Consider the following 19076-nt stretch of genomic DNA (forward strand, 5'->3'; position numbering starts at 1 on the left):
GTGACTTCAGTAATTTTCCAAATATAATTTCTTACGTAGGTAAAACCAAACAGAGCAGCAAAAATATCGTTTAGATGGCCGGGAATGTTCTTTAACGTCTGGTATACAGAGCAATATAATAATTTTTGGTGTATAGTGCCCGAAAATTTGCCAAAACTTTTAATGAGCCCCATGCGCGTAACGTTCACAGTGGAGGTCTGCAAACAGCCCACGAGAGTCCGTCAAATAACAAGAACAAAATAGAGGCATATGTAATATCGAAAAGTAGTGAACAATACCGTTTCAAAATGGCAGATGATCCACAGGTAGCGAATGAAGCACAGGAATCCACGAGAGAATCGATCACAGCAAAGAAGGGATCCTTGACTCTCGCGTTCCTCGCTCTTCTTTGTTTTGGAGCTGGGGTGTTCATCTTTGGAGCAGTGATTTTCCTAATCATTCGAGAAAGGTGTAATGATTGCAAGCAGAGCTCATTGGGAAAAATTTTGTCTATTGTTGCCTTTTCGTTGATTGTCTTCGGTTTTGGCTTCCTGGGAGGTTATTGCAAGAGATCCAAAAAGTACTTCACCCGTCCAGTTGCTGAGTTAGTTGTTGTCTCTGCGATTCCAGCAGAAAATCTGGAAAAATCGCCTGCTCCTGTTCTGCAAGATAACCATGTTTCCCCACGTCATTTGAACATGAGTTCAGCCTCAGATTTGCCTGATTATTTTACTGTTATCAGAAATATTGATGGTTTATATTCAACTGCAGAAGCCGAAGTTTCGTCGGAAGATATCCCCAAAACCCCGCCACCGTGTTATGAAGAAGCGCTTAAAATGCCTGCTTCAGCTAATACGACAATCTAAAAGGATACGAGCAATTTCAAAGAAGGAGTCATCGAAAGTGAAGAAATAAGCCTGGGATAACTCTTATCTCTTCATTTCACCTCTTCATATTATATTTTGACCGTCCTACTTTGTAGATTTTTATCAATTTTCGCGTGACTTATGTTTTTTTTTATTTGCGTACCAAACATGCTAGGTCAAAGGTTAGCAAAAAAAGGTTAAAAAAAATCAAGTATTGACAAAAAGGTGATTGAATAGGCTTGCGGTTAGCACGCGCACAAAGGTGCACTTACTAATGATTATTTTTTTAATTCCAAAGAACGGTTCGCGCGTTTAAAAACGTGGAACTTGTCTCTTTGTAAATGGTCCGAACTGTTCCCTGACGTACTGGAACCAAGCACCAGGATAAAGTCGATGAGGGACTATGGATACAGAGATACTTCGCAACGAAGCAATGATATCCATTTTCTATTAATTTATCATCCACGTTAGGATAACTGAGTAACATGCACTCTTCTGTTTTAAGATGAACGCATGTTAAGTTGTGTCTCAGCACAGGTAACCCACACTCGCACAATGAGCCTCTTTAAATATGTAAATATATCTTAGGATTTGTATCCGAATGAACGGCCCCATTATCAAGCCAAAAACTGAACTTATTTTGAATATAAACGAGGTAGCCTCCTTTTTGTGCATTTTGTAAGTTTTGGGCTGATTTACGACAGTTTACCTCGAGAGTTTTAAGTCCCCGTTTTTTTCTCTATACATAAAACTTTGATATTTTCATTTTCATATTTTTCGGAGGCTCAAAGTGCAAGCATGGGCTTGCTGTGGTCGCACGAAGTTGAAACTATTAATAAAGTTTAAACTCGAAGTCTTTCTTTCTTGACGTGACGTCACACTTTGATTCACGGATGACTTCCTGTTTGATTTCAAAGCAAACAAAGTCTCAATTAAATGAAATAAATTTTATTTGGACCTTACGATAATTTAAAAAAAAACCCATTGAAATGATCCCGACAGGATCAATTAAACTTCTTGCAGAATAAAAAGCCAAAACGAAAAAAAAAAAAAAAGCAAAACAAAAAAGGCCTAGACGATGTTTTGGCCTGTACCGGATCAATGTCAATATCTAAACAACTGTGTACCTACCTTCCCTTAATACAACAACGTCAACTGGAAATAAGTTATGGTTACTGTTGGCCGTTATGGGAGGGGCAGGCGTGCAGTTGCTCCCGCAACTCCGATCCTAAGTATTAGTTTGGTGCTAATACGAGCTAAGTTTCGAAGCCACAGACGTAGAGTGGTGCCAATTGCCCCCCCCCCACCCCCCCCAAAAAAAATAAAAAATGGCTCGTCCACTTCCGGCTAGATATTTTTTTTTTAGCTGCAAGCACAAGAATATCGATACATTTTACATCGGAATACATTTAGAGAAATTTCAATGGAGTGTCGTAAAACCCAAACCAAATTTATCTTAACACTTAAACTCCCATGAGCGACCAAGACAGAATTTCTCCTTACAATATCATTACAACATCAAGCAGACAAGTGATGAGAATAAAGAAAAATATTGATTAGGGGATTATAAGTTGATCTGATCCTAAATTCTCCAAACTAACATCCCAAGAACTGTATGGCAGACAGTAAGGAGAATTACTAATGAGATCTGGGGAGTTAAAGGTTAACGACCAATCAGAAGAAAGTACCCGTAAGAGCCAATAAAAAATCAAATTAAAAACAAGAAATATTACGTAAATCACGGGCGATCAATTCGTCATTGGTTTTCGTTGGACATTTGATTGGTTGAGAAAGGGGTGCAAGTTTTCTGGATCAATCTCATGTCTGATTAAAGCAAAACCATGCAGAGCCCAAACGTATTACTATTGTGGGTAAACCCATCACTGTAGTGTAATATCTGTTATATAATTCATTATAATATATTCAAATGGCTTCCTAGCTTGAACGGAGGAAAATCGTTTAAAACGTTTCCCCTAGAAACGACCCAACTTAACGTGAGGTAATATTAAAACAAGTTTCAGATCTCTTAAACCTTCAAAACGTTTCAGTGGTTTAAACTATTACTAGCAGTAGCATGTGAGATTCGTAGTGACAAACTGCTTCATGAGCTTGATAAAAGTCTGACCCTGTCTGATATGTAGTCTTGCTCGGAACTTTTGACATGCTAATTAGATATATGCGTTGTGGTTAAATTTCTACGAAGAAAATTTATCAGAGTGTTGTTTCCTCTCCAGCTCTAAATTCTACTAAAGACATCGGCGAGCTTTCCTCACCGGTTATAAAAGCCAGTTTGAGAGCATCATCGTAACATGGTGGTGGAGTTTCTGGAAACCTTTTTATCCAAACTGCATCTTCCTCGGATAAATATATTCCATCAATATTCTGGACAGCAGTAAAATAATCTGGCAAGTCCATCGAAGAGGCCCTAACAGACAGAAGACGGCGAGGAATATGGCTGTGAGGAAGAATAGGAGCCGGAGAAGTCGCCAAAACTTCCACAGGAATCGTCGAGATCGTAGCCTGAGAATCATTTGATAGTCTCTTGGGTCGTACCAACACTATCAATGCTAATCCAACAACCAGGAGTACTGAGGCAATGATTGCAAATCTAACAGTTGAGTTTTTATAGGACAGATCGGAAATGGCGAATACGAACAGAATAAGGCTTCCAGCGAAACAAACAAGAGTGAGAACTGTAACCACGAAAGAAACTTTTTTCCTGTTCCTTGATAACCTCGCGTTTTCTCGTCCCACAGAATCATTTGTACTTGTCATTTTCGAAGAATTGGAATGACAAAGTAAAACTGATGATATCTTCAAAGCGTAAATTCAGCAATCGTTGAATAAAAGGGAGATGCGCTTTATGAAAAGCCGTTGCTTCTGCAAATATAGGTTGATCCCTCGTCAACAGAAGTGTAACTACAGGCAGTAGTAGCAATGTGCCTTAGGCGCTGGAAAATGCAAATCGCATGCCACATCCTCCAGCATCCTGAATCATGTTATCAAAATAACTTATTGACGCAAATTATACTATCGTTTTCACTTCCAAGTGGCTTTCGGAAACTTCCACATAACAGTTGACTTATGTTGAAATGAGGATGTAACAGTAACTTTCAGATCAGTCCTTATACAAAGTAAAAGGAGATAGTCGTACAAATGAATACATTTACAGTTTCGATAGAAAACCTGCGTCTATTTTTTTAAAAAATCGGTTCCCACAGGAAGTTAACTGCACGCAGATACGACTGTCAGTAGGAGGTCCAGTATACCTTCCTCTAGGCCTCTGAAGTTATAAACGGTACAGACAAAAAATGTACGTATAGCAAGCGCCAGGGGAAAAGAAAAAAGCTTATTTCAGTATTTTACGTTTTATCGTTTTTATTTGCCATTACATATAAAAATATTTCTACAACTTAGAACAATTTGTAAATAAATCAAACAAACAGGAGGGGGGGAGGGGGGACTTGCTGAAAACCATTAAGGTTTTTAGGCTTAGGTCCCCTTAAAAGTACTACAAGAGAAGCAAATCTAAACAACAGATATAGCAAATAACGTGCTGACAAGCCATATAACAGTTCAGTTGTTGAGGAAAGATATTTTAAGATTTTTCCAAAAGGATGCTAGAGCCGGAAGAGCCAGTGATCTCAGAGGAAAGAGAGTTGAAAAACTCTCAACTTCTGGCCGCCTTGCACGTCTCGAAAACGTCTGCACTTAGGGTTCTTTTTCGAATTAAATATTCGTTGCTGTGGAGATGACACTAAACAGCGTCCATTTTACTGTTTCTGTGGACGTAACCAGGAAGAGTCAATGTATAAAACATGCTTTCGTGTGATAAATAGAAAATATTCTGAGGAGCTTCGATTCTTCGTTCTTGATATTCAACTTTTCCCGGAAGCCGTTAGAAGTTGAGGATAGCTTTTGTCTTCAGTTTTTCCAAAAAGGTAAAAGCACGACCAGAAAGTCACGTTTTGAACTGAAGAATAAAATGATTCAAAAGTGACGTTCAACCGCTATTTACAAAACAATGAAAATCACGGCATAAATCATCCATGCATGGTAATTATCATTACTTGAAGTTGTTTTTACTAATTTTAATTTAATTGCCATATTTTCAAACACTCTACTTCAACAAATTTGCAGAAGCAAATTAATTAATAATAATGGTTCTATTTACAATAAGAACGCATGAAGATTCAAACGGATCACGTTCTCAGTTTTCCACGCTGTTAGGTATATTACCGACCTCGTGAAGCCACGTCTGAGCTGCCAAAGATACGAGTGCGATTGAGATCCATGCTGGACGCCCTTGCTCTCCAGCACGAGCGAAGACGGCCTAATCTCGTGACATTCCTCTGAAGTTTTCCTTTTCTTCTAATTCCTCTTTGCTCTCACGAAACGCCAACGCGGCACTCGAAAGGTCAGCTTTGAAACCCCTTACGTGATCAGTTTACATTATCATTTCAGTTGACAAAACCAAATTACTTTGTCAGTAATACCTCCCACCGATGCAGAAACCACAGTTTATGCAGAAACTTACCCTCTTTTTGTAAACATTGTATTTGTCTACGTTCACAAATATATTGTGTTGCCATAAATAATATTAAGATAAATTATTTCATTGTTTTAAATACTATCATTGTCCAAATTATTTTTATTGTCATTATCAATATCATTATGATCCTACACCATGTTATGTTGCTAAAAATGAACTCAAGAAGAATAGCAATAAATACGGTGATATTGGTGTTGCGTCGATTTTTCTTGCGATTTGGCGGTGTTTTAATACTTTTGTGCTTTATTATTTTTGCGATATCGTGATATTCAGAGCCCCTTAATGCCCCTTTCATATGTGCAACCTTGATGAGTGATCCCGATTTACCTAAAAACGTGATGTGCTCTTCATGAACACGTGGCCATTTGAACGTGAACTTGGCTCTTAAGAAAAACACGTGTTTTTGGACGATGACCGCCACCAGTCTCATTGTAATATTATTTTGCTCACGTAAGACCATTGAAGCAACATAGCTCTTAAAAGCCAAGTGGACAAAGCAATGGAATAATTTATTGCTCTGATGGTGTCCTGACCAAAAGGTACAAAGCGGAGGTTTGCAAAAAGCCCATGACAATTCTGACGAGAACTTCCGTTAAGATAACAAGTACAGGCGACGCACAAGAGAGTCGCACTATACGAAGAAAGAGCGGCCGCAAAAACACCGTATTACTATGGCAGATGATGTTCAAGTAACAAACCAAACTCAGGAATCCATGAGAGTGTTAAGCACATCGCGTAAGTGTTCCCTAGTCCTATTGATCTTCGCTCTCCTCTGTTTTGGAGCTGGTGTGTTTAACTTTGGAATTGTGATTGTACTAATGGCTCAGGCAAGTTGTAGTGACTGCAAGCAGAGTTCAGTGAGTAAAAGTGACCCAAACACATTAATACAGATTTTGTCGACTGTTGGTCTTTCATTGTTTGTTCTCGGTTTTGGCTTGCTGGGAGGATATTTTAGAAGATCAAAAAAGTGCTGCGCCCGTCAAGTTGCAGAGTCAGTCGTTATTTCTACGATCCCAGCAGAAGATTTGGAAAAATCGCCTGCTCCTGATCTTCAACATAATGACATTTCTTCGAGTCATCTGTTTTTTAGTACAACCTCAGATTTGCCTGATTACTTTACTGCTGTTGCGAACGCTGACAATCTTTATTCAACTGTGGACGCCGGAGTCTGGACGGAAGATGTCCCCAATCTTCCACCACCGAGTTATGAAAGAGCTCTCGAAATGGCTGCTTTAGCTTTTACGACAAACGAGGCACATACAAACAATTTTAAGGAAGAAGATAGTGTCAGTAGGATTACAGTGGTGTAACAGCTGTAGGTTTTTTCGTTTTCCCGCGTGTTCATTCATGCTAAGACATTTTAACAATCCTTGTAAAATTGGCAAATTTAAGTAACATTTTGATCATTTATTTCGCTGTCCCTTTTCTCGTTCGTGCAATTTGCGTGTTGGATATTCCGCAAGTTAAGTGGTATACGAAAATAATTTAACCAAACTAAAAAATAAACGTGATCAGACTTCCGGTTGTACGCATGAAGGGTTTTTTTGTAAATAAAAATAAATTTATTAAGAAATTGTGTAAGGTTTGTTAGGGATTTGCATCAAGAGCATACGAAAGATAATGGACGAGGAACTATCAACACAGCTATAGGACGCATTTCTACTTATTTATTTATTTATTTTTTTTTTTGCGAGTTGGAGTTTGCAGATGCGCGTTCGTTAATTATAGTCGCAGGAAGTCGAAACTGTTAGATTATTCTCAAGAAGTCCCTCTATAGGCGTGACGTCAAGGTTTAATCGACGACTTCTTGTAAGGATTTCTGGCCGGTGTCACCCTTAGGCGCTACTACTAACCAAAACGTGAAGACCACATGAATCTGTGCGACAAATATTTGAGTCAAGTGTTTAAATGCCTTCGAAAGGTATGTTGCAGTGTTTTTGTCAAAGTTCTACAAATGTAGCTGCAAAGATATACTTTTAATGATTTCAGAAGACTTTAAGAAACGCTCCAGCCGAATCAGTAGAGTTTCAGACGACTTTTGAATTATTGAAGCGATAACGAGCGATGACGTTAGTATTTTTGGAAAGTTCTGTTTTTCAATTAGTTTCGCGTCCACAAGAGATCATAATGCTAGCTTTCATCCACTCTGTAAAACATTTTGAAAAGCTCTGTTTTGGGCAGAAATTTATTTAAATTTGTATGAATGAAAAGCCAAAGCACATTTCTGATAGCAAAGTGACATTTTCAACTTGATCCGTTGGACTGCTTAGGCCTTACGTCAGAGTATCTGAATTTATTCCTGCCTGATATAATGACGTCAAAAAAAATCCTAAACTTGGTCTTCAGTATTTTAACTCCCTTGTACAAGTTGCGCCACAATATCGAGCTTTAGGCGAATTCTCTGATAAAAGCGTTGTTACCACGAGTTGCTCACGTATTAACCAACAAAGCGCGGAGATCATTTGTTGATCCAATACCGAATTCTCCGAACTAACATCATAATTATTTCATGGCAGACAGTAAAGAAAATTGCTAATGAGATCTGGGAGTTAAAAGGGTTATGAGTGTAATTCAAGACGTGATCAGAGGGAACTAAATGATAACACGAAACAAGGCCTGAGGAAATAAAGGTTTCATGTGCAAGTATTTAAGTCTTCAATATTAGTCTTGTGACGTACAGAGCTTCAATCAAATAGCATTACATCATTTGAAAATGATAGAGGAGCTCAAAAAGAAACTTTTTCCTACGGGATATCCAAAAAGCGAACGCGTAATATCGTGTTCTGTTGCTTCGAACCGCTAATACAGATCCTAAACATCGCAAATTTTTCAATGCAAATGTGGTCACGCTGAATTCAATCCTAATAAGCTCAAATACCCCCAGGTGCTTTAAACACATTACATAAGGATAAAATGACTTTTAATAACCGCGGGGGTTAAAATTCTATTCAGTGTTGTTGTGTTATCTATCATAACAATGTAAAACGTGATTCCTATAGCAGTTGTTTTCATCCTATATTTTTTATCAGCAAAGCCTTCGTTTTAACTTTCATCTTGTTTGGAAAATTGCTGAAGATTACTGAGCAATAAAATTAGTTGTACCGCAAACCATTTGACGAAGAACTTTCGCGCTGTCCAAACGTGTCTATGCATGTCCTTAACTTATAACTCGCGCGGTAGCATGTGGTTCGTAGTTACAGAATAGTTCATAAGTTTGATCATTGATCTTCAGAGTTTTGCGTTTTATCCTTCTCCCGATAGCGAAAAAGAATGTGACTTGTTTTCTTGACTAGTTATGGAGGCCATTTTAAGTGCCTCTTCGTAGCTTGGTGGTGGAGCGTCATCCGTATCAAATGCAGCATCCACAGATGAATAAACTTCATTTAAATCCTGGACAGCAGTAAAATAATCCGGCAAATCTATCGAAGAGGCCCCAACGAATGGCTGACGGCGAGGAGCAGAAATCGCAAATATTTCAACTTGGACGGCGGAAAATTTTGATCCTTTTTTGAGTTGCACACGTACTAACAATACCAAAGTCACTCCAAATATCATCATCACCGTGGCACTGGTTCCTTTGCTAATGGCTGAGTTTAAGTTTTTAGTAAACAACTCAAAAATGGTGAATATGAAGAGAAGGAGGCTTGTTACGATTAAAATATAACCAAGGGCTGCAATCAGTAAACAAACGCCCGCTTTGCTCCTTGACAACCTTGAGTTTTCTTGCTCCTCCGAATGATTCGTCATGTTCGAAGCCGTAGAATGCCTGAATAAAACAAGTGATATCTTCAGGGCGTAAAGAAGAGTTATTTGAAGAGCTTGCGGAAGGAAAGGAAACAACTATTATAATGTCTCCCCTTCTAGAGCTATTAATAAGTATTGCCTGTTAATGTTTACCCGCGTTAATAGGCTAAAATAGACGTTGGTTTACGAAAGCGAAACTGCGCGGCATTTTGTGGCAACACACCTCAGGCGCGTTCCGTAATTGAATACTTGTTGACGTAAGTTGCATCCTCGTTAACACTGATCAGCGGCCTTTACGTCCTTCTGGAAAAACAGTTATTTTCAGGGAAATTTAGCTGTAATAACAGCACCATGGCTCCTGATACTAGCTAGAAACTGAAAGAGTGACGTTTTTAAGAAGGAAGTTTAAGTAGCAATACCTTTTTATTTCGCTCACAAAGACGAAAAAACGGCTGAGAGAGCATTGTTGTGATTTGAAGTATGTTTTAAAAGTGGTTAGCTGCTACTCAAATCACGTCAAAAATCAAAACAAAATCCTCCGTGCATGAGTAAGTCTAAATAATGGCCATTATTTGGAGTGGTTATTGACTGATGTGAATCTAATTTCCTTATTTTTCAATGCTACGCCTCGACGAATACGAATAACCTCTTAAGCGCGATAGTCTGTAACTTTCGAACTTTCGTCGGCCACTTCGTTCCATCGATTTGGCTGAGATTTGGCATAAAGTCTTCCTTTAGGGTCCTAATCACGAAGTGAATATTAAAAAGCTCCAGTTATTTTTGCTTGGCAAAAAAACGGGAAAGTGCACTTGGTCTGCCCATACTTGCCCGCCAATATGACGGATCGAAAGTGATCTTTTGAATTCAACTCGAGTCCTATCGTAAATATTTCTCAAGCTCTCGTGCTATCCGTGAAACGATCTTCCCCTTCCTCTTAACATTAATTTACAAAAATATAGAAAATATCTGGTTTTTACAATATATGATCCCAACGTTCAAATGTCGCTTCAGGGCGCCTTGAACAGAGAAAAATTTACCCCAACTTAGAAACCGAATATCTCCGGTGTTACCTCGATCCAGAAGTTGCCATTTACTGTGAATAACGTTTATTCGTAGATGAAGAGATTTTCTAAATTAAAAAATGGGGGAATTGAAACGGTCAAGGAAAAAAAATTATCAACCCGTACCTGGTCCTAGAAGCTCTTATATCAATTCACGATCAGAAGAAAACGGTTAAAGTATATTTATCATCCAGAAAGTTTCTTAATGGTATGGAAATATCTTTCCATTTAACATAAACGTGATGATATTCAAGCAAAATTGTTGCAACGGGATAATTTTAGGTAACTAATTGAATTTAAACAATCCACGCGCAACAGATCACCTTCTTTTAAATTTATTTACAATTAGAATATGATCTTAATTCTACCTAAGGTCACTTTTCGGGACGTAAAGCTAAATTCATTATTCAAACCCTTGTGACAACTAGTTACAACTGTTACACGACACAACAAACCACCTACACGGCCTTAGATGAGCCCTTTGTTCCCAGAGTTTCCAAATAGGAAACTTGGAAGATCTGTGGATGGACTTATTCCTTTGTGCCAAGAGTCAAAATTCTACCTAGAACATTCAGTAAAAGAAAGTTAAAACTTAGATTTACCTTTGAAAAGTTCTTTCATCGAGAAAACAATTTGATTCTTACAAAAGTAAGGTTGTATCACGTCGGCAGGCAACTGAAACGCTTAGTTTCTAAACAATGAAACTTATCCGATTTTTATTTTGAACTTAAGAACATGGATGCTGGAAACCAAGTTAACAGATGGGTCATAGTCACGCATTGAGCTCTCTATTGGTCCAGATAAAACCCAACCCATCCTTGTATGTAAAGCTGTTGGACCACTTTCTCCTCTTCTTACTTCCCCTGTTACGTTTGCCAGTATTAATCTGATCCAATTAGTATGTCCCCTTCTGCTGCCTCTGCTCCTTTTGAGTAATCGGCAAGGTGAATTCCATTGAGGTGCTTGTACATGTGCCTCGCCAGGGCTACTGACTGACCAGTAAATGGCTCACAGATAAGTGGTACAGAGTAGGCTGACAACTTCATATCTGTTCTATTAGGTAGTTCAACACCAAAGTAAACAGCATCACAAGTCTGCACCTTCTCGTCTTGTGACCCAAAGGTTTTGATTAGAATTGTCTCTTGACATTCAGCTGGTAAACTTAGCTCATCATATCATCTTTGACATGTGAGTGCTGGCTTCTATTTTTGGAGAAATGGCGGCCAGCGTTTTATCTAATCCGGCAAGAACCAATTCTACGTGACTGCAGAATTGATCAGTTTCTTCAATTTCGCTGTCAATTTCTTCCTCCGTTGATAAATCGAGAATCTTTTTATCCAGTCCCTGGATAACGCCCAACATTTCCTTTAGAGAGGACTTGTAGAAGATTAGTGTTGCCCTTGTTTTGAAACACTCGACGCGTCATCACCCAAAGAATTAAGAATTTCATTCGTACTCTCCAATTTCCTTTCGGCGGAATTTCGATGTCCAGCTCTCAAGCCTTTTTTCTTTGTCAGTTCCCAAGAAATTGTTGAGGTTTCGTCGCTTGTAGACTTGACGTTGCTTAAAGACTTGACAGACACTTGTGATGTACTCTTCCTTCCGTTCTTTTTCCCGCCCGCCGAGAGTAATCGAGAGCAGAATATCTCCCCTTTGAAGGTTTTCAGGATTTCAAGATTTCAGGATTTCATCTAGTTCGCATCCGGCTCGAAGGACCAATGTTAGAAAGTTATTTTAGGTCCATTCAAGGTTCCAATATGAACATTTTAATCTTACAACTCGGGACTGTACTTACAAACACAACAAAAGCCAAGATTCCTTTCAAAGAAGACGGAAGCGCGAGATCGCACAGCCCATAAGGCTAGGCGCGCGTACATCAGTGCGTCACGCCTAGTCACGCTTAGTCACGCTCACAAATTCTAACAGAAATCATTCTGGCCCGTGCCATCCTTAGGCGCTACTACTAAACAAAACGTAAAGAGCACATGAATCTGTGCGGAAAATATTTAAGTCAAGTGCTTGAGTGCCTTCGAAAAGTATGTTGCAGTGTTTCTGTCAAAGTTCTACAAATGTAGCTGCAAAGGTATACTTTTAATGATTTTAGAAGACTTTAAGAAATGCTCTGGCCGAATCATCAGAGTTTCAGAACACTTCCGAAGTATTGAAGCTATAACGTGCGGTGACGTTAGCATTTTTAGAAACTTGAAGTTTTGTTCTCAATTAGTTTCTCATCCACAAGAAATCATAAAGCCACCTTTTATCCACTCTGTTAGAAAGCTCTGTTTTGGGCAGAAATTTATTTAAATTTGTATGAATGAATGAATGAAAAGTCAAAGCACATATCTGATAGTAAAGTGACATTTTTAACTTGATCCGTTTGACTGTTTAGGCCTTACGTCGAAGTATCTGAATTTATTCCTGCCTGATATAATGACGTCAAAAAAATCCTTATACTGGTCTTCAGTATCTTATTTAGGAGAATTCTCTGATAAAAGCTTTGTTACCACGAGTTGCACACGCGTACTGACCAATAAAACGCGGTTCGCAAACACCATGCCTTTTAGTGTAATTTTATCCTAATTGAAATGGGAAAGAGAGAAGCAAGACTTCGTTGGGACGAGAGCATGGCCTTATTGAATCTTGTATAACCGCTAGGCGGCTAGGCGGCTAAGCAAGATTCAATATAGCGCTGTCCGTAGTCGAATTTTTCACGCATGTGAGGAGGATTTTTGAAAGGCTTCATCAATTACTCTTTGGAATCTTAAATGCAGTCACATCATGTATACTCTTTAATGGTAGAGATTTTGTTTCTGAAACATATATAATTATCCTTTAAACTTATACTCCCGTGCGTGACCAAGACAGAAGTTCTTGTTACAATACCAACACAATACCAGACAGACAAGTGATAAGAATAAAGAAAAATATCAATAAGGGGATCATTTGTTGATCCAATACCGAATTCTTCGGACTAACATCATAATTATCTCATGCATGGCAGACAGTAAAGAGAATTACTAACGAGATCTGAGACTGGCTGACTACAAATAAATTGACTTTGAATACAAAAAAATCAAATCTCGTAATTCTTCGCCCAGACAAAAGAATATCCGTTATCTTCCACAAATAAGTATATCTGCTAGTAAAAAAATAGAAGAGTCAGCTTGGAGTTGCATCAAATATTTAGGTGTTTTGATCGATGAAAATCTTTCTTGGAAAAACCATCTGGACTGTGTTATCACTAGAATAAATAAGACCATAGGAATGATTGCTAAGCTGAGACACTTTGTTCCATCATCTGCACTCACAAATATTTATAAATCCTTAATTTTGCCTTATTTAACTTATGGACTCGTTGCTTGGGGTAATACGTCTAAAAACTATCTAAACAAAATTGTTGTTCTCCAAAAGCGAGTATTACGCCTAATCTACTTTGTTGATAGAAAAGAACATGCAATCCCCTTGTTTGAAAATGCGAAAATTCTGCCTTTTACCTTCTTATATTATGAAGCTGTATGTAAATGAATGCTCGATGTTCATAACGACAGTGCACCTTCTGATATCATGAAACCTTTTGCGAGAACTTCAAACATCTATACATGCACTACTCGCTCCTCAACGTCACAACTCTATGGCGTTTAGTACTCTAGGCTTAAAATGCAAAAAAAAAGCCTTTTCGTGCGTTGGTGTCAAAGTCTGGAATGAAAAAGTTAATGAATACTAAAATTTGTCAAAGAAATCCTTCAAAAAAGAAACAAAAAGAGCTCTTCTCAATATTCTAGAAACCGAAGATTTTTATAGGGAGCCTGATGAGATAATGCTAAAATTCAAACACAGCAAAATTGAATCAAATTCAACCCTTTCTTCAATATTTTTCGTACACTTAGAAACGCTGGGACTTTTTCTCCTTTACAATCAACATCTGTCATTTTCCTTTTTTTCTTTTTTGCGTATCTTTTTGCCCTTTTATGTTATATTTCTTAATTTCCGTTTCATTTTCCAGTGTAATTAAATTAAGTCAGTAAAGAAAAAAAATTTTATCAATTTTATAAACAAATTTGACCCGCCTCGATTAGCATTTGCTATCTGCGGGTTAAAGAAATATCTGGTAAATATGAAAGAAAATGAAAAAAAAAGTGTGAAGTGAAAAGTGTGAAGTGTGAAGTGTGAAAGGGTTAAGAGCATAATTCAAGACGTGATCAGAGGGAACTAAATGATCATAGCAAACAAGGCCTGAGGAAATAAAGGTTTCACGTGCAAAAAATTATCTAAGTCTTCAATATTAGTCAATATATTGTGACGTATAGAGCTTCAATCAAATAGAATTACATCATTTGAAAATGCTGGAGGAAGCTCTAAAAGAAACTTTTTCCTACGGGATACCCAAAAAGCAAACGCGCAACATCGTGTTATGTTGCTTCGAACAGCTAATACAGATCCTAAACATCGAAAATATTTCAATGCAAATGTTGTCACGCTGAACTCAATCCTAATAAGCTCAGATACCCCCAGGTGCTTTAAACACATTAAATAAGGATAAAATGACTTTTAATGACCTCGGGGTTAAACTTCTATTCAGTGTTCTTGTGATCATAACAATGCAAAACGTTATGCCTATAGCAGTTGTTTTCAATCTATATTTTTTATCAGCAAAGCTTTCGTTTTAACTCTTATCTTGTTTGGAAAATTGCTGAAAATTACTGAGCAATAAAAATTAGATATACCGCAAACCATTTCACGAAGAACTTTCGCGCTGTCCAAACGTGTCTATGCATGTTTTTAAATTATAACTCGCGCGGTAGCATGTGGTGTTTCGTAGTTACAGAATAGTTTATAAGTTTGATGACAGCTTTTTTCCTGTCTCACATCGTCTAGCGTGGTAGTTCCGGGTGTAACTCTTCCAAATTGTTTACTTGAAAAATCTTCAGAGTTTTGTGTTTTCTCCGTCTCCAGATTGCGACAAGGAATGTGGCTTGTTTTCTTGACTAGTTATGGAGGCCATTTTAAGTGCTTCTTCGTAACTTGGTGGTGGAGCGAACGGCTCCGAAAAATCATCTGTACAAACTCCAGCGTTCACAGATGAATAAACTTCATTTGAATCCTGGACAGCAGTAAAATAATCCGGCAAATCTAACGAAGAGGCCCCAACGAATGGCTGACGGCGAGGAGTATGGTAATACGAAAGTGTAGGGACCGGAGATTTTGTCAAATCTTCCGCAGGAATCGTAGATATTACAACTTGGACGGCAGAAGTTTTTGATCCTCTTTTGAGGCGTATATGTACTAACAATACCAAAATCATTCCAAAAATCAACATCACTGTGGCAGTGGTTGCACTTCTAATGGCTAAGTTTGAGTTTTCAGTAAACAACACAAAAATAGCGAAAGTGAAGAGAACGAGGCTTGTTACGATTAAAATATAACCAAGGGCTGCAACCAGGAAACAAACAATTTCTCTGCTCCTTGACAACCTTGCGTTTTCTTGCTCCTCAGAATGATTCGTCATTTTCGAAGCCGTAGAATGCCTGAGTAAAATAAGCGATATCTTCAGGGCGTCAAGAAGAGTTCTTTGAAGAGCTTGCCTCTGTGGAAGGAAGTGAAACAACTGTTATCTTGTTTCGCCTTCTAGAGCTATTAATAAGTATTGTCTGTTAAATTTTTACGCACGTTAATAGGCCAATACATGCGTCGGTTAACGGAAGTGAAACTACTGGGCATTTTGTAGCAATACACCTCAGGTGCGCGTGATTCCAAATTGCACGATTCATATCCAAGTCACGTTCCGTAATTGAATACTTATTGACCTTAGTTGCATCGTCGTTTATACTGATCGGCAGCCTTTACGTTCTTCTGGAAAAACAATTATTTTCAGGGAAATTTGGCAGTAATAAACGCACTCGTTGATGATCGACTTAAGGAAACCTTTTCAATTGGAACTCTGTTTTTGCAAGAAGTTTCCAGATAATAGCTAGAAACCGAAAGAGTGACGTTTTTAAGAAGGAAGTTTAAGTATCAATACCTTTTTATTTCGCTCACAAAGACGAAAAAACGGCTAAGAAGGCATTGTTGTGATTTGAAAGATGTTTTTAAAGTGGCTTTCAGCTGTTACTCAAATCACGTCAAAAATCATAACAAAATCCTCCGTGCGTGAGGAAGTCTGAATAAGGCCGATTATTTGGAGTTGTTATTGACTGATGTGAATCTAATCTCCTTATTTTTTATGCTACGCCTCGGTGAATAACCACGTGCTTTTCACGATAGGACTAATTCACGATAAAAAAAAGATCAGAAAACAGATGGAGCGTAGAAGTGGAAGGGGGGGGGCATTTTCTTTACAGAATTTCGAGTAGGGCTGTGTCGCCAAAAGCCTTAAACCCTAATTCTCTCTAAAACAAACGGACATTTTGAAATCGATTTACACATCGATGTCTGAAGCGAATCACACAAATGTCTGGGACTGTCGAAAAAATTTGAAAAAATATCGCTCCGTTTCTACGGGTGAAGTTCCGTGCGCTTTCCGAAGATTTTTCAACCCCAAGCCCCCGCGTAACTCGCTCCAGTTCTCACCGTTTTCAAAATGGCCGTCACAAGAACAAACTCACGACGTGCGAAGTAAGAATCTTTTTTTCGAGTAAAAAAAATAAATAAATAAATAATCAGGTTTGAGAGCTTACCTTTTCCAGATTAAAGTATAATGTCTTCGTTTCGGTAGCTCGATATTGACGTGGCTGATCTCTACAGTTTTGACCTCTGATCGCTACACTAGCAAGGCAAGACTGGAGTCGGAGATTTTTCTGGTGTTTGGTGTCTGGTGTTGGAACCCGAGATATTACTGCTTGAAGATTAGAAATGGTTCCTGTCTTTCTTAAATAAACTAAAATTACCAGTGTTGTCACTCCAATACAAAGCAGAAAACGGCGGCACCCCAGTAAATGGATGCAACAAAGGAGTCTGGCGAACTGCATTCAGGGCAAGGTAACACAAATATAATAAACACAGCGGTGGTAGTCGCTGTGAAACAGAAAATTACCAAACCAACCGTAGCTGTTAACAGGAACTTTCCGTGACACGTTGAAAACACTGACGCATCTTGACTTCTTCCTGTCATAATCGTTCGGTAGGTTGAAATAAGCCGGTACTGACCTCGAATGAAAATATTCTGCTTTCAGAAGGTCAGTGAATGATAAACTGATTTGCTTGAATGGGATACAGCTCATCTACTATTGAGGACTTCTTTTACTATTGTACTTCCGACCCCATGAAGAGGTTCACGTGTAGGTCGAATTGAAACACATCAATCTTTTTGTTGGCGCCCTAAAACCCATGGCCAAGGGAACTGATCATTATTTGTCGCCAAGTGGGGTGGGGGTGGGGGGGTGTCGGATTTTGGTTGTGTTGCTATATAGCTAATATATAATTATAAATTTTGAAATAACAAAAGAAGACAAGAGTATAATTTAACGTGAATGGAGTCGACCGTTACACTGTAATATTTGTACTTTTTGTCTGCATGACAATGTCAAAAATATAATGAGAGGGACATTTGTTTTTTTGTTGAGAAGGTGTAATTAAATTTGACGAGCCTCTGACAGTTGGAATTACAATCATAGAATGAGAATGGAATTTACACAAACAGTGGGCCTGGAAATGGCATTTGGGAAACATTTGGCCAGAGACTGGGACTTACATCCCTCCCCCATAAAGGCTGCAAAGCGGTGAGGTAAAATCCACCGCTGACCACTGATACTGAGGTAAATAGCTGTTTTCGTACATGCTTAAACAGCGAGAAAATATAGCACAAAAAGATGATTTTAACTCATTTATTCCAGCAAAGATTACAACACTTTCTGGCGCAAAACCCGAGCGAGCTTATCAGAGGTGAATACCAAAGGATGTTCGGAGTTTGAATAGCTAATCAGAGTGCACTATCAACGTCAGAGGGATTGACGAAGGACTAACGCTCGAAACGTCAGCCTTTTAACTCTTTACGATGGCCAATTTACGTTATCAACTCAGTTGATATAACTAAATTGCCCTATTATATTCTCCCACCGACGCAGCGCCACAGTTTCTTTAGAAACTTATCCCTTTATTCATTTATCTTATAGTCGTGTTCCTCGATCATCGCAAACCTTCGGGTTCTCAGAGGTATATTCCTGACTAATTTGCGGTTATTCAACCTATTGATAAAAACTTTTCATTTTATTTGTGGACGTTATGAGCTGGACAGGATATTTCACCGAACAACACTACCTTCCTAAGTTAAGGCGGTTGAAATAACGAGCGGTTATCGCATTAAGCTTTTGGTAAAAACTGAACGAATATAGACCAGGACACAGGGGACGCGTTCAAACCTCAGGCGGACGCGTTCAAACCTCAATAGGACGCGTTTGTTACAGCTCCGAAGTAGAGTGTCTACAATAATACTTAGAAATGGCTGTGCCATTTTTCTCTTTCTCAAAAACACTTTATGAATATCGACACAAGTATCTTTGAGAAGAGGTGGTATTTGAAAGCAGATTCTCGTTAATGAATTGAACAATTTCCATTTGTCTAAGAAAAGATGCTCGATCTTTCAGAAGACACAAAAACTTAGCGAGAGCTTGTGCTGAGAGCTAGGAATGTCTAATATTGAATTGAACAACAGATCACCTTCTTTTAAATTTATTTACAATTAGAATACGATCTTAATTCCACCTATGGTGACTTTTCGGGACGTACAGCTAAATTGACTGTTCAAACCCTCGTGACAAAATAAAAATAAAACTTATTTATTTTTATTTTTAACTTAAGACAATCGACCAATCGCCGAAGTTAAGGATGATGGGAGAAAAACATTGAAAAGTTCAAACTGCAGCGCTTTGTCGGAGCAAA

The sequence above is a fragment of the Pocillopora verrucosa genome, chromosome 13 (assembly GCF_036669915.1).
Source record: "Pocillopora verrucosa isolate sample1 chromosome 13, ASM3666991v2, whole genome shotgun sequence".
Taxonomy (NCBI): Eukaryota; Metazoa; Cnidaria; class Anthozoa; order Scleractinia; family Pocilloporidae; genus Pocillopora; species Pocillopora verrucosa.